General features: G+C 36.3%; 1 protein-coding gene across 1 annotated transcript in view; it reads left to right on the forward strand.

The window, feature by feature from the left end:
* Positions 1-15,302, forward strand: part of LOC141580586 (uncharacterized) — an 862,829-nt gene that overhangs the window by 756,890 nt on the left and 90,637 nt on the right. The window contains exon 15 of the mRNA XM_074382346.1: positions 3,617-3,725. The gene's annotated coding sequence lies outside the window, so the exon portion shown is untranslated. The remainder of the gene's footprint in view (positions 1-3,616; positions 3,726-15,302) is intronic.

Consider the following 15,302-nt stretch of genomic DNA (forward strand, 5'->3'; position numbering starts at 1 on the left):
CAATTTTTATTAATTAAAGATATGAATAATTTTAAAAGGAAATTAAACACATTAAACAAAGGTAGAATTTGTGGAGGCATTTATGTAACTAAATGTTTAAGGTGATAAAATGTTATTAAAAGTCACATAATTTACAACTTTTTAAAATGTATAAATAGAACCCTGAAAATTGTAACTTGAACTTTGAAGCCTAAGAAAAATTAGGCTTGCTTTTACATTTCTTGTTACATGACAGTTAAACAGAGTTGTGATTTCTGAGATAGTCAGTAATCAGAGGATTAAAATAAATGAGAAAAAAGATTCTGTGGTAAGAAAAAAGAAAAGTAATAACAATAGCTGTAAGAAGAAAACCCTGGGATAACCTGAAAATAGCAATAAAGATAGTGTGGGTGCAGCGAAATTGAAAGGAGATAATTTCATGCAATAAATTACAGACTTTATTACATTGTATGTGTGTTATTCTAAGCAAAAATCGTAAACCTTTGGACTTTTTATAGTTATTTTTAAAAGAAGGGTTGACACAATACATGATTTAGACATTAAAATAATCACTTTCTTGCTCTAGTTGGAAAAAAACAAGTTACTTCAGACAAAAGAGGACATATTTCTGAACGACTTAAATATTGTGATATATACAGATTGCCAAGAAATTGAAAAATATGAACAACTCTATTATTCATCAGGTAGATGTAAATTTTGGTAACTGTAGCATAACCAATTTTCATAGGCATGGCTTTGGGAAGTGTAAATTGGTACGACCAGTTTGCAAAACTACCGTTATACGTTAAAAGTACCTATTTGTGTAGCCTTTACTTTTGCAACACACTCCTCCTAACTATACACTTAACAGAAACAAGCACAGATTCATAAATCAGTGAATATATTTAAGAGTGTTCAGAACAACCCTACATGTTAGTTCCCCAACCTGGAAACTGCATCAGTGTCCATCAATAGTAAAATAAATGCCAAAATTATGCCATAGTAATGCAAAAAAAGAAAAAAAAAAACTGTAAGTATGCCTAGCACATTTGGATGACTCTCTCAAACATAAGGTTTTTTTTTGTTGTTTTTTGTTTGTTTTTTTTTTTTTTTTTTGAAGACACAAAATAATACTGTTGTTTCTATTTACCTAAGTTTCAAAAAACAGGTAAAATTAACTTATGCTGAGAGATATGGTCTGGTCTTCCAGGTTATTGACTATTTCTGATGCCCTGCTAGTATTCTATTTCTTGATTTGAGAGGTATATACAATTGGAGAAAATTACCTTGTGCACCTATGATTTTTGTATAATTTTGCCTCATTCCCCTTTAATAATATGCTGGAAATGTAAAAGAAGAAAATTTTGACTTTAAAATTTTGTATCTTAAATTTTAATAAATCTCAAAAAACTTTGAAAAAATTGGCTCATATGATATACGATTTTCCTCTAAAATTATTAATTTTATTTAATTATAACAGGCATCTAGAGTGAAATGAAGAATGTAACATTTTGCTAAAAATATTCAATTTCTTCGCTGTAAGAAATACCAGTTCTTTAATGATTTCTATCTGTGCCCAAGTGTTCTCATTGTTCATCACCCACCTATGAGTGAAAACATGTAGTGTTTGCTTTTCTGTTCTTATGTCAGTTTGCTGAGAATGATGGTTTCTATATTCATCCATGTCTCTACAAAGGACATGAACTCATCATTTTTTATGGCTGCATAGTATTCCATGGTGTATATGTGCCACATTTTTTTTGTCCAGTCTATCATTGATGGGCATTTGGGTTGGTTCTAGGTCTTTGCTTTCATAAACAGCACTGCAGTGAACATACGTGTGCATGCATCTTTATGATAGAAAGATTTATAATCCTTTGGGTATATATCCAGTAAGGGGATTGCTGGGTCAAATGGAATTTCTATTTCTGGATCCTTGAGAAATCGCCACACTGTCTTCCACAATGGTTGAACTAATTTACATTCCCACCAACAGAGTAAAAGTGTTCCCTCTTTCTCCACATCCTCTCTGGCATCTGTTGTCTCCAGATTTTTTAATGATTACCATTCTAACTGGCATAAGATGATATCTCATGTGGTTTTGATTTGCATTTCTCTAATGACCAATGAGGATGAGCATTTTTTCATGTCTGTTGGCCACATATTTGTCTTCTTTTGAAAAGGGTCTGTTCATATCCTTTGCCCCGTTTGAATGGGTTTGTGTTTTTCTTGTAAATCTGCTTTAGTTCTTTGTAGATAGTGGATGTTAGCCATTTATGAGACGAGTAGATTGCAAAATATTTTTCCCATTCTGTTGGTTGCCGGTTTACTCTAATAATTGTTCCTTTTGCTATGCAGAATCTCTTTAGTTTAATTAGATCCAATTTTTCTATTTTGGCTGTTGTTGCCATTGCTTTTTGTGTTTTAGTCATGAAGTCCTTGCCCGTGCCTATGTCCTGAATGGTGTTGCCTAGGTTTTCTTCTAGGGTTTATATGGTGTTAGTTCTTATGTTTAAATCTTTAATCCATCTGTAGTTAATTTTTGTATAAGGTGTAAGGAAGGGGTCCAGTTTCAGCTTCCTGCATGTGGCTAGCCAGTTTTCCTAGCACCATTTATTAAACAAGGAATCCTTTCCCCATTGCTTGTTTTTGTCTGGTTTGTCAAAGATCAGATGGTTGTAGATGTGTGGCATTGCTTCCAAGGCCTCTGTTCTGTTCCATTGGTCTGTATCTCTGTTTTAGTACCAGCATCATGCTGTTTTGATTACTGTAGCCTTGTAGTATAATTTGAAGTCAGGTAGCGTGATGCCTCCAGCTTTGTTCTGTTTGCTTAAGATTGTCTTGGCTATGTGGGCTCTCTTTTGGTTCCATATGAAATTAAAAGTGTTTTTTCCAGTTCTGTAAAGAAACTGGTATTTTGATGGGGATAGCATTGAAACTATAAATTACTTTAGGTAATATGGCCATTTTCTCGATATTGATTCTTCCTAACCATGAGCATGGAAAGTTTTTTCATGTTTGTGTCCTCTTATTTCCTTGATCAGTCATGTGTAGTTCTCCTTGAAGAGATCTTTTACATCCTTTGTTAGTTGTATTCCTTGGTATTTTATTCTCTTTGTAGCAATTGTAAGTGGGAGTTCACCATGATTTGACTCTCTGTTATTGGTGGATAGGAATGCTTGTGATTTCTGCACACTGACTTTGTATCCTGAGACTTTGCCAAAATTGCTCATTAGCTTAAGGAGATTTTTGGTCTGAGACAATGGGGTCCTCTAAACATATGATCATGTTGTCTGCAAATAGGGACGATTTGACTACTTCTTTTCCTAATTGAATGCCCTTTATTTCTTTTTCTTGCCTAATTGCTCTGTCTAGAACTTCCAATACTATATCAAATAGGAGTGGCAGGAGAGGGCATCCTTGTCTAGTGCTAGTTTTCAAAGGGAATGCTTCAAATTTTTTACCATTCAGTATGATATTGGCTGTGAGTTTGTCATAAATAGCTTTTATTGTTTTGAGATATGTTCCATCAATACATAGTTTATTGAGAGTTTTTAGCATAAATCGCTGTTGAATGTTGTCGAAGGCCTTCTCTGCATCTATTAAGATAATATTGTGGTTTTTGTCTTTGATGAAGCTTTCAACAACAAGTAACCAAGGACTGAAATCACAATGGCTTAAGCAATAAGAAAAAATTGTCATCCAAAGTGATGGAGACATCCAGAGTTGACGTAGAGCATCATCAGGTAAGCCAGGTATGGTGGCTCACACCTGTAAGTAATCCCAGAATTTTGGGAGGCCAAGGAGGGTGGATCACTTGAGGTCAGGAGTTTGAGACCAACCTGGCCAACATGGTGAAACTCTCACTATTAAAAAGACAAAAATTAGCCAGGCTAAGAGCAGGCACCTCTAATCCCAATTAGTCTGGAGGCTGAGGCAGGAGAATTGCTTGAAGTCAGGAGGTGGAGGTGGCGGTGGGCCGAGATTGCATACTGCACTCCAGCCTGGGTGACAGAGTGAGACTCTGTCTCAAAAAAAAAAAAAGAAAGAAAGAAAGAAAAAAAAAAAAATCAGGTTTTTCTATTACATGTTGATTTATCTTCTTGGCTCCACTCTTTGTCCCAAGATGATGTCCACAATTCCAAATGACACATTCAGATTACAACACTGAGTAAAGAAGTGTTTCCCTTTTTTGTCTCTGATCTTAGAAGGAATTGAGAATGCTGAGGCCAATTTGATTTTCACCTATTGTTTATAAGTTACTTTTTATGATTCTTTATTTATCTTATTTTAGCATCTTTCTGAGGATATCCTTTTTTTCTTAAGTATTCTGTCATTTTTTTCCTGAGTCAGATCTTTATTTTTGTGCTTTAGAGACAAATAAGTATTTGCTGGATATTCTTTGTTTTCCTATCACTGCCTCTGTCTCTCTTTATTTATTTGTCCTTTTGTCTCTATTCTTTCCTTCCATTTCTAATTTCCTCAAGATCATTCCCAATGTGTCTTTTGGTTGCTTTTATTTTACTGTTTAAGCTAGGTAATATAGGATACTCTGTGTAGTGTATTTATTTTCCCCCCATTTCTTTCCTGAATACTGCCAGCCAATTTAAATTTCTTCTCTGAATCAAAATTTTTAGCACTTGTCTCATTTCTTGTCTTACTGTCATATTTCCAAAGAAATAAGGTGCCTATAATTTCAATAGAGATAATAGAAATTGAGTTTTCCAATATTCTCTGTTTTCTAAGATACTTCCTATGTTGTATGTTACTCATTTATCTTTTATATATATATTCTTTTCTTTTTCTTTGTTCTTGGATTTAGTTTTGTGTTGTGTATGTCTGTTTAGTAGTTCTTATATAGGGACAGAACACTTTTTCATCTCTAAATGAGGCCAATAACCTTTTGAAAGTTAATACGGGTGGAAGTAGAGGAATGGATTGAAACAGTGGGCAGCTTTTATCCAGACGTTTTGTATAGAATATTTTATTACAAACTCTGTTACTTCCTTTGACTTATTTCAGTTTTTGTTGATTTCTTGAATTTTTTTCCTCATATTGTGTGATCATCTGAGTTCATTGTACATGAAGCTAAAAGCAGGAAAAATGGGTCCACTAATCTATTAAGGTGATCTACACTGATATTAACTATATAAAGTTTGTTTTACTTAAAAGAAAAAAAAGAAAACCTATGATACTTAACATAGTAAATGTTTTAAAATAACAATTAAAAATCCAGAGCAGCCTCAGTTTTATGTGGAAAAAGAAATCAAATTTACAAATAAAAAATTAAGTATAAAAGTTGACATATATTTATGATGAAAAAATAAATTTCAATACATTACAAATTATAAAAAGCTGTCAAGTACTGGTAAAATTACAAAACCCAGAAGACAACTATTTTAATTAAAGTGAAATTACAAACCCAGAAGGCAATGATTTTATCTTAATTAAATAATTTTCTGACAGACTTCTTGCTATTTCTTTCCTACTTCAAACTTAGATTGCCACTTTAGATGTCAATGATTTATTATATTTTAAAGAAACTAGAGAGCAATTGAGTCTTTTGATTGAAATTTATTTTTACATTACTGATCACTTAAAATATTCTTTTAGCTTCACAACCCACTATTGTAATGTCTAATAAATGTCATGCTACTGCTGTCAAATATGGATAAAAGTTGTATTACAAGTTTATTTATGACAGGTCAGAGTTAGATAAATGTTTCACAGTCTAGCTTCTCATGCTATGCATTTCAAACCCTTTTTTCTTTGTTACCCATATCCTTCCAGTGCCACCCTCAGTAGAACAGGCTAATAGCTCCATGAGACCTCCTTTCTGTATCTTTGTGTCTCAACACTGAGAGAGGTAACACGGTGGGCTGCAGGAGTAATCCTTAAAGCCACACCTATACCAGGATGGAAGCAATAACTCAGATAAACACAGACATGACTGTGGTCCATTTGGACCACGATATCAAACTCAATTGTTCCTGGCTCAACTACCTCACAGACACTCCAAATACGATTCTCTATAACAGACGTATTTTAAAAGTTAAAGTGAAAAGATGCAGCAGTCTTAATTAATTTTGATTAAAGTGTCCTGCTTTTGCAAATCCCACAAAAACATGCAGAGCATGTTGCTACAAGGGGCCCGTGCAAGAAATGGCTCTGATTTTTAAGCTTCATTAGCATGTTGGTTAATCACATCTGAATAAAAGACAGGCCAGCCACGGTGGTTCAAGATTGTAATCCTAGCACTTTGGGAGGCTGAGGTGGGCGGATCATGAGGTCAAGAGATCAAGACCATCCTGGCCAGCATGGTGAATCCCCGGCTTTACTAAAAATGTAAAAATTAGCTGGGCATGGTGGAGAGCACCTGTAGTCCCAGCTACCTGGGAGGCTGAGGCAGGAGAATCACTTGAGCTCAGGAGATGGAGTTGCAGTGAGCCCAGATCACACCACTGCACTTCACCCTGGCGACAGAGCAGGACTCCGTTTCAAAAAGAAAAAAAAAAAATAATAAAGTAGACATGAGAAAGAAGTGCCCTTTTTTGACTTAATATTTGAAAACCAATTCAAGCCAGCAGTTAATACTACAGAAAAATAAAAAATCATCATTACAACTGGTATTTCGATGAGAAGTGCCCTTTTTTGTCTTAAAATTTGAAAACCATTTTAAACAAGCAGTAAATACTACAGAAGAATTTAAAAATCCTCATTACAACTAGTATTTTGATAAGCAAATTTCCTAAGAATACACAAGATGGACTTTTAAGAAAAAATTCTGTCCAATATTCCATTTTGCAAATTGAATAATATTTCATTGAGTTTATGACAATTTTCATAATTTTATATGAGAGCTATTTACAAATAACAATTTTTGACAGTAGGAGCAGGGAACCACGGGAGCCACTCTTTATTAAACATAGAAGAGCAGAACTTTTCAGGGAAGAAAATACTCTTTCACTTTTGACTGAATTTGAGTTATTAGACCTCTAACCTTCCTATCAACTGAGCTTTAAATTTTATTAGTTTTCATAAAAATAAAACTCTCTAATGTATTTCCTCCATTTATTTTTATTTTACTTAATTTTAAGTGCCTGAAAGGGATGGCAAATGTTATATTCATTTTTTTGTTTATTCTTTCAGTACTAGCTTCACAATGGTCACTTAATATTGCTTATCTGATGGTGTGATCCTTCCACAGTCATTTTCACTTAGTTTATCTTTCATGCTTTCTCTTCTCATGTGTCATATGACTTCATGTGGCCTTTTTCTTCTTTTGTTGATTATTTATTGTTTGAGATGTTACTAATTTTAAGAAATTTGGAAGAAATTAATGTACAAAGAAATTGTTAAATGGCATGAACAAATATGCCCCCAGAAGCAGTCACTTTTTCTGTTTTATTTTCTTACAATGTTTTTGCTATAAATTTTGCATTGTAGAAATCATTCTCTGTATAAGACTTGTGTTTGTTTCTATCAAATTCAAATCTATGCCTAATTTAAAAATCAAACTAAGGTAAAACATTTTTAATGAAATCCAGCATTTTCCTTTAGTCAGACAATTTTAACTCTAGCTCCAGTTTCCACAGCCATTTGCAACCTTTTGTTCTTTTTTTTTTTTTTTTTTTTTTTTTTTTTTTTTTTTTTGGTGTTTGGTGTTTATGTCCATATTTCTAAAACAAAGAGAACCCTATGCAACTATCAATTTCTCTATTTTGGCATTATGTAATAAATCTTTGGTCTGGCTATTTTGGTAAGATTTATCTCCTAATATAACTCTCATTTCCTCTTACATTAATAATTTGATATAATGGCAGCACAATCTTCATCCAATCAATGTTTATCATTATTATATAAATGTATGAGGGTTCTCCAGAGGGACAGAATAGGATACATATATATATGAAAGGGAGTTTATTAAGGAGAATTGACTCACACAATCCCAAGGTGAAGTCCCACAATAGGCCGTCTCCAAGCTGAGGAAGAAAAGAAGCCAGTAGTGGCTCAGTCTGAGTCCAGAAGCCTCAAAAGTAAGGAAGCCAAAGTGCAGACTGCAGGCTGTGGCCAAAGGCACAGGAGTCCCCAGCAAACCACTGGTGTAAGTCCAAGAGTTCAAAGGCAGAAGAACCTGGAGTCTTGATGTCCCAGAAGACTTGGCAAGCAAGGTTATTCCACCTTCTCTGACTACTTTTGCCCTAGCAACACTGGCATCCCATTGGATGGTACCCATTCACATTGAGGGAGGGTCTTCCTCATCCAGTCCACTGACTCAAATGTCAGTGCCTTCTGGTAACACCTTCACAGGCACACGCAGGAACAATAATTTACCAACTGTCTAGGCATCCTTCGATTTAATCAAGTTGACATCTAATATTAACCATCACATAACATTATCTTTAACTACTGAACCAAGGACCAACAGTGGTTAATTTCCTTCTTATATAACATTAAAAATTGCTTAAACAAATTTACAGGAAAAAAACAGCCTCATCGAAAAGTGGGTGAAAGATATGAACAAAAACTTCTCAAAAGGAGACATTTATGCAGCCAACAAACATATGAAAAAAAGCTCATCATCACTGGTCATAAAATAAATGCAAATTAAAACCACATTGAGATGCCATCTCATGCCAAAATGGCGATCATAAAAAAGTCAGCAGATAACAGATGCTGGAAAAGATGTGGAGACATGGGAATGTTTTTACACTGTTGGTGGGAGTGTAAGTAGTTCAACCATTGTTGAAGACAGTGTGGTGAGTCCTCAAGGATCTAGAACTAGAAATACCATTTGACTCAGCAATCCCATTACTGAGTGTATATACCCAAAGGATTATAAATCATTCTGTTATAAAGACACATGTACACATATGTTTATTGCAGCACTGTTAACAATAGCAAAGACTTGGAACCAACCCAAATGCCCATCAATGATAGACTGGATCAAGAAAATGTGGTATATATACACCATGGAATACTATGCAGCCGTAAAAAGGATGAGTTCATGTCCTTTGCGGTGACATGGATGAAGCGGGAAACCGTCATTCTCAGCAAACTGACACAAGAACAGAAAACCAAACACTGCATGTTCTCACTCATAAGTGGGTGTTGAACAATGAGAACACATGGACACAGAGAGGGGAACATCATATACCAGGGCCTGTTGGGGGGTGAGGTGCTAGGGGAGGGATAGCATTAAGAGAAATACCTAATGTAGATGACAGGGTGATGAATGCAGCAAACCACCATGGCATATATACACCTATGTAGCAAACCTGCATGTTCTACACATGTACCCCAGAAATTAAAGTATAATTTAAAAAATTAGTTTCTTCTTTCCTATTTGTTTGATTTCTGTAGACTTGTAAGCTTCATTAAAATACTCTACTCATTTATAATATTACAATTAATATTTTTAATTTTTCAAAACCTTTAACACAAATTATTTATTAGCACTACTCTTGTTTTCTAGAGCCCTGTCTGTAACCCTCTTTCCTTCTTTAATCTGTACAATTATATAGTAAGAATTTTTCAAAGTCACTAATATTTTTATTTTTTAATGATTTTCATTTATGTCTAAAATAAAATGTTGCCATGTCTTTTCTTCTGTAATGTCTTTCTTTTTAAATTTTACTTTAGGTTCTGGGGTACATGTGCAGGTCATGCAGCATTGTTGCATAGATGCATACTATATCCAGCAGTATTTCTCCTCATGTTATTCCTCCCACCCTTCCCACCCCCCACTGTCCCTCCCCTAGCCTTTTCCCCAACTGTTCCCAGGGTGTGATGCTCCTCTCCCTGAGTCCCTGTGTTCTTCTTGTTCAACACCCGCCTGTAAGTGAGAACATGTGGTGTTTAGTTTTCTGTTCTTGTGTCAGTTAGCTGAGAATGATGGTTTCCAGATTCATCCATGTCCCTACAAAGGACACAAACTCATCGCTTTTTATGGCTGCATAGTATTCCATGGTGTATATGTGCCACATTTTCTTTGTCCAGTCTATTATTGATGGGCATTTCGGTTGGTTGCAGGTCTTTGCTATTGTAAACAGGGCTGCAGTGAACATATGTGTGCATGTGTCTTTATAGTAAAATGATTTATAGTTCTTTGGGTATATATCTAGTAATGGGATTGCTGGGTCAAATGGAATTTCTATTTCTAGACCCTTGAGAAATCGCCACACTGTCGTCCACAATGATTGAACTAATTTACACTCCCACCAACTGTGTAAGAATGTTCCTATTTCTCCACATCCTCTCCGGCATCTGTTGTCCCCAGACTTTTTCATGATCGCCATTCTAACTGGCATGAGATGGTATCTCATTGTGGTTTTGATTTGTATTTCTCTAAGGACCAGTGATGATGAGCATTTTTTCATGTTTCTTGGCCTCATATCTATCTTCTTTTGCAAAATGTTTATATCCATCACCTACTTTTGAATGAGTTTGTTTGTGTTTTTCTTGTAAAACTGCTTTAGTTCTTTGCAGATTCTGGATATTAGCCCTTTGTCAGATGTGTAGACTGCAAATATTTTTTCCCATTCTGTTGGTTGCCAGTTTGCTCTAATGATTATTTTTCTGTACAGAAGCTCTGAAGTTTAATTAGATCCCATTTATCTATCTTGGCTTTTGTTGCCCTTGTTTTGGGTGTTTTAGTCATGAAGTCCCTGCCTATACCTATGTCCTGGATAGTTTTGCGTATGTTTTCTTCTAGTGTTTTTATGGTGTTAGGTTTTATGTTTAAATCTTTAATCCACCTGGAGTTAATTTTAGTGTAAGGTGACAGGAAGGAGTCCAGTTTCTGCTTTCTGCACAGTGCTAGCCAGTTTTTCCAACACCATTTATTAAACATGGAGTCCTTTCCCCATTGCTTATTTTTGTCAGGTTTGTCAAAGACCAGATGGTTGTCAATATGTGGTGTTGCTTCTGAGGCCTCTGTTCTGTTCCATTGGTCTATATCTTTGTTTTGGTACCAGTACTATGCTGTTTTGATTACTGTAGCCTTGTAGTATAGTTTGAAGTTGGGAAGTGTGATGCCTCTGGCTTTGTTCTTTTTGCTTAGGATTGTCTTTGCTATGTGGGTTGTCTTGTGATTACATAGGAAGTTTAAAGTGTTTTTTTTTTTTTTTTTTTTTTTCAGTTCTGTGAAGAAGGTCATTGGTAGCATGATAGGGATAACATTGAATCTGTAAATTACTTTGGGCAGTGTGGCCATTTTCATGATATTGATTCTTCCTAACTATGAGCATGGAATGTTTCTCCATCTGTTTGTGTCATCTCTTATTTCATTGAGCAGTGGTTTGTAGTTCTCCTTGAAGAGATCCTTTACATCCTTTGTTAGTTGTATTCTTGGGTATTTTATTCTCTTTGTAGCAATTGTGAATGGCAGTCCATTCTTGATTTGGTTCTCTGTCTGTCTGCTATTGATATATAGGAATGCTGGATTTCTGCACATTTTGTATCCTGAGACTTTGCTGAAGTTGCTTATCAGTTTGAGAAGATTTTGGGCTGAGACAATGGGGTCTTCCAAATGTGCAATCATGTCATCTGCAAATAGAGACAGTTTGACTTCCTCCTTTCCTAATTGAATACGCTTTATTTCTTTTTCTTGCCTGATTTCTATGTCTAGAACTTCCAATACCATATTAAATAGGACTGGTGATAGAGGGCATCCTTGTCTACTGCCTGATTTCAAAGGGAATTCTTCCACCATTTGCCCATTCTGTATGATATTGGCTGTAGGTTTGTCATATATGGCTTTTATCGTTTTATGACATGTTTTGTTGATACCTAGTTTATTGAGAGTTTTTAGCACGAAGTGCTGTTGAATTTTGTGGAAGGCCTTCTCTGTATCTATTGAGATAGCCATGTGGATTTTGTCTTTGTTTCTGTTTATGTGATGAATTACATTTAGGGACTTGCTTATGTTGAACCAGCCTTGCATCCCCGAGATGAAGCCTACTTGATAATGATGAATAAGCTTTTTGATGTGCTGTTGCATGTGATTTGCCAGTATTTTATTGAAGATTTTTGCATTAATGTTCATCATGGATATTGGCTGCAAGTTTTCTTTTTTAGTTGAGTATCTGCCTGGTTTTGGTATCAGGATGATGTTGGTCTCATAAAATGTGTTAGGGAGGATTCCCTCTTTTTGTATTGTTTTATATAGATTCAGAAGGAATGGGACCAGCTCTTCTTTGTACGTCTGGTAGAATTCAGCTGTCAACCCATCTAGACCTGCACTTTTTGGCTCGGAGGCTATTGATTTCTACCTCTACTCCAGCCCTTGTTACTGGTCTATTCAGGATTTCAACTTCCTCTTGGTTTAGTCTTGGTGTAGTTAAGTGTCCAGAAATTTATCCATTTCTTACTGGTTAACTGGTTTATGTGCATAGAGCTGTTTGTAGTAATCTCTGATGATAGTTTGTATTTCTGTATGATCAGTGGTGATACCCCCTTTATCTTTTTTTATTGCATCTATTTGATTCTTCTTCCTTTTCTTTTTTATTAGCCTGGCTAGCAGTCTATTTTGTTGATCTTTTCAAAAAACCAGCTCCTGGATTCATTGATTTTTTGAAGGGTACTTTGTGTCTCTATCTCCTTCAGTTCAGCTCTGATCTTAGATATTTCTTGTCTTCTCCTAGCTTTTGAGTTTTTTTAGTATTCCTTCTCTAGCTCTTTCAATTTTGATGATAGGGTGTCAATCTTAGATTTTTCCTTGTTTCTCATGTGGGAATTTATTGCTATAAATTTCCCTCTCGACACTGCTTTAAAGGTGTCCTAGAGATTCTGGTAGGTTGTGTCATCATTCTGATTTGTTTCAAAGAACATCTTTATTTCTGCCTTCATTTCATTGTTTATCCACTTGACACTCAGAAGCAAGTTGTTCAGTTTCCAAGTGGTTGTGCAGATTTCAGTGTGTTTCTTAATCCTGAGTTCTAATTTAATCGTACTGTGGTCTGATAGACTGTTATAATTTCTGTTCTTTTGTATTTGCTGAGGAGATTTGTTTCCACTGATGTGGTCAATTTTTGAGTAAGTGTGATGTGGTGCTTAGAAAAATGTATATTCTGTGGATTAGGGGTGGAGTGTTCTGTATATGCCTATTAGATCTGCTTGGTCTGGCTCTGCATTCAAGTCCTGGATGTCCTTGTTAATTTTCTGTCTCATTGATCTGTCTAACATTGACAGTGGAGTGTTGAAGTCTCCCACTATTATTGTGTGGGAGTCTAAATCTCATTTTAGGTCATTAAGAACTTGCTTTATGTATCTGGGGGCTCCTGCGTTGGGTGTGTATATATTTATGATAGTTAGCTTTTCTTGTTGGATTGATCCTTTTACCATTATATAATGCCCTTCTTTGTCTCTTTTTATCTTTGTTGGTTTGATGTCTGTTTAATCAGAGACTAGGATTGCAACCTCTGCTTTTTTTTTTTTTTTTTTGTTCTCCATTTTCTTGGTAAAACTTCCTCCATCCCTTTATTTTGAGCCTATGTGTGTCCTTGCACATGAGATGGGTTTCCTGAATATAGCACACCAATGGGTCTTGATTTTTTATCCAGTTTGGCAGTCTGTGTCTTTTGATTGGGGCATTTAGACCATTTACATTCAATGTTAATATTGTTATGTGTGAATTTGATCCTGCCATTTTGTTACTGGCTGGTTTTCTTGCCCATTATCTGTCTCATTTTCTTCATTGAATTTTTGGTCTTTGCCATTTGGTGTGCTTTTGCAGTGGCTGGTATTTGTTCCTTTCCATGCTTAGTGTTTCTTTCAGGAGCTCTTGTAGGGCAGGTCTGGTGATGACAAAATCTCTCAGTAATTGCTTGTCCATAAAGATTTTGTTTCTTCTTCACTTATGAAGCTTAATTTGGCTGGATATGAGATTCTGGGTTGAAATTTCTTTTCTTTAAGGATGTTGAATATTGGCCTCCACTCTCTTCTGGCTTGTAGGGTTTCTGCCAAGAGATCTGCTGTGAGACTGACTGGCTTCCCTCTGTCGGTGAACTGACCTTTCTCTCTGGCTGCCCTTAGTATTTTTTCCTTCATTTGAACCCTGGTTCTGATGAGTTTGTGCGTTGAGGTTGCTCTTGTTGAGGAATATCTTTGTGGAGTTCTCTGTATTTCTCAGATTTGAATTTTGGATTTCCTTGTTAGGCTTGGGATGTTCTCCTGGATAATATCCTGGAGTCTGTTTTCCAGGTTGGATTCATTCTCCCTATCATATTCAGGTACACCAATCAAGTGTAGATTAGGTCTTTTCACGTAATTCCATATTTCTTGGAGGCTTTGTTCATTTCTTTTCACTCTTTTTTCTCGTGTCTTTCCTTCTCTTTTTATTTCATTGAGTTGGTCTTCAGTCTCTGATATCCTTCCTTCTGCTTGATTGATTTGGCTATTAAAACTTGTGTTTGCTTCATGTATTTCTCGTGCTGTGTTTTTCAACTCCATCAAGTCTTTTACGTTCTTCTGTAAGCTGCTTATTCTAGTTAGCATTTCGTCTAACCTTTTTTCACCGTTTTTGATTTCTTTGCATCGTGTTAGAACGTGTTTGTTTAGCTCAGAAAAGTTTGTTATTATCCACCTTCTGAAGCCCTTTTCTGTCAATTCGTCACACTGTTTCTCAGTCATGTTGTGTTCCTGTGTTATTGAGGAGTTGTGATCCCTTGAAGGAGAAGAGGTGTTCTGGTCTTTGATGGTTTCATCTTTCTTGCACTGTTTTTTTCCCATCTTTGTGGATTTTCCTGACTGTGAACTCAGGGAGCTGCTTGATGAGGTGCTTGTATGCCTGTGGAGGTGCTACTTGGTTTCTATGGACTCCTTCAGGTTGCTAGGTAAGCTTCCTGTGTCTTTTTTGTTTACACTGGGAGATTAGGCCCACCTCTTCCACTGACCAGCAGGTGCTGCTGGGTAATCAAGAGCAGCATCCCTTTGCTATGTAGGCTTCCTGTGTTTTTTGTTAAAACCTGAGGCCTAGTCCCACCCCTTTAATGGTGGGCTATGACCTTCCTCCACAGGGCTGGATCATTCAGCATTCAGCTCAGACTGTGGCACTGGCTGCGCAATCCACTAGAGTTAGTGCTTCAGCCCTCTAGGGCTTGTGGGGGAGGGTAGGGACCTGCCCAGCCGCACTGCTTGTCTCTCCATTTTCAGCGTCCTCTCTCTGGTCGGGGGGAGGAGCCCACCCAGCTGCTCCATCTGTCCTCCTGCCTTCAGCTCCCTCTTTCTCTGGGCAGAGGGAAGGGGTGATAGCTTGTCCACAGGCTCTGCCAGCCGGCTTGTGGGCTTATGGGTTTGCTTAGATCTGTACATCAATCTGGGAC

This window comes from Saimiri boliviensis, chromosome 1, assembly GCF_048565385.1.
Source record: "Saimiri boliviensis isolate mSaiBol1 chromosome 1, mSaiBol1.pri, whole genome shotgun sequence".
Taxonomy (NCBI): domain Eukaryota; kingdom Metazoa; phylum Chordata; class Mammalia; order Primates; family Cebidae; genus Saimiri; species Saimiri boliviensis.